Source organism: Alosa sapidissima, chromosome 8, assembly GCF_018492685.1.
Source record: "Alosa sapidissima isolate fAloSap1 chromosome 8, fAloSap1.pri, whole genome shotgun sequence".
Taxonomy (NCBI): Eukaryota; Metazoa; Chordata; class Actinopteri; order Clupeiformes; family Clupeidae; genus Alosa; species Alosa sapidissima.
Window position 1 is genome coordinate 8,833,247 of NC_055964.1, and position 1,783 is coordinate 8,835,029.

General features: G+C 46.1%; 1 long non-coding RNA gene across 1 annotated transcript; it reads left to right on the plus strand.

The window, feature by feature from the left end:
* Positions 1-535: 535 nt before the first annotated feature.
* On the plus strand, positions 536-1,530 carry LOC121715675. Its single transcript, XR_006033663.1, has 4 exons — positions 536-579; positions 651-719; positions 799-860; positions 915-1,530. It is a non-coding gene; the product is annotated as an uncharacterized LOC121715675 (long non-coding RNA).
* Positions 1,531-1,783: the final 253 nt, after the last annotated feature.

The window sequence follows — 1,783 nt, forward strand, 5'->3', positions numbered from 1 at the left end:
TTCAAGCTTACACCCATATCAGCGTTGTGTTTTGCAACATTAAATATCAAGCTTTCATTTGCGGTTTTCTATCGCTCATTTGCACGTCAGTGGGGGCCGTATATTCTGTACTGGAGCATGTGCTTGCTGCTGAGAAGGTCTCACGCACAGAGGTTAGAAGGAGGATGGCTTTGCATTTTCTACCAAAATACTTTAAAGGTGTGTATTTTTGTAGTTTAAAAATACTGCCAAATATTCTTGGTAAAACCAATAGCAGAGGTGAACAAAGTAGCCTACACAATTCCTTTACTTAAATGAAAGTACAGATACACCTTGTCAAATATTACTCCAATACAAGTGAAAGTTGCAAATGTAGCCAGTTCACCTTGTTTCTGTCTTTTCCCCATGTCTCCCTGTTTTCCCTACATGTCCCACACTGGCCTGCTCCCGCTAACTAGGGGGGCGTGGTGATTAGTTACACTACACACCGGAGTTCGTTCGCACTGATTACTGGCCGGACAGTATAAAACCACCCAGGTACGAAGAAGCGTTGTAAGCTCTGCCTGTTTAACACCCTAGCGTGGCGGATTCAGTCATCAGGTATGTTGCAATACTCCCGTTTGCTGTCAGACTAATAACATGGTTTAATCAATGTTTGTCTTCACCTGTAGCTTCGTGGTCACCGGCTAGTCTACTCCTGCTGCCCGTGTGTTAGACACCATCCCTTATTCATTCTACAGGTATGCGCCTATGTTTGTCTTAAATCTCTCGTAGTTTATTTTCTGTTTTGAGTCGTAACACTTTCTCTTGTACCTGTAGCTGAACGTGGGTGAGTGCTCCCCATACGGCGCTTTGTGCACTAATCGTAGTTACGAACATAGGTATGTACGATGCTTGCTTGCTTGCTTGTTCAATGTCTTTTCTGTCCTGTCCAGGTAGCGCGGCCTTTTCCATCTACGCGGGGTGCATAGCGTGGGTCGTGCTGCTGTCTTGTCTGTAGTTATTTTATTTTGGTGTAGCCTAATTGTGTGCGGTTTTTCAAGTACGTTCTGTGTCTTTCTTTTTGTGGGCATTAATTTAGTGTCTACGTCTGCCTGTTTTTGGGTTTATTTGGCGTTTATGTCAGCCTGCATGTTGCTTGCCGCATTAGTAGAGAGGAACGGGGCATAAGTGGCATATGCTTCATCCTGGTAACTGCTTAGGTTCTGTCTGGTGCTGGCTGTCATTTGCGTGTGTTTTGTATTTCTTTTGTCCTGGTGTGCCTGCATAATCTACCATAACGTCTGTATTGGCTGACTGTATTTTTGCCCCCCCCCCCCCCCCCCCCTTGTGGTGCTGTTTTATTTTGTTTGTTTGGCAGATGTGGGGCCCTCTTTGAGGGAGGCTAGTCACCTGGTGGTGGGACCCTGTAGCTGCACATTTGTGGTGTCATTGTTGCTTGTGGTGGGCTGCTGTGTCACTGGTAAGTCACTTTCTTGCAGTGTGTATGCACGTGTGATGGCTGGAACTTAGACTAACTGGAGGTGTGTTCTGTCTCCCTCAGGTAAGCCCCCATCTCACACTCCCCCCCCCCCCCCCCCCCACTTTGGTTATTTAATAATTGATTTGACTGGAATTCACGTTGTCTGCTTGGTGCTTTCGGACCTGTGTCAAACCTTCCTTAGCAAATTATCTTAAAGAAGTCCCAGGGTACTAAGCCCAGGGTGGTGTAGTCGGGCTACTGGGAGTGGCTTATAGCCTCTCTTTCCCTCCTTACTGCTCTGGTCACACAAAGTCAAAATGTTAATTGAGTTGAAGTAGAGAA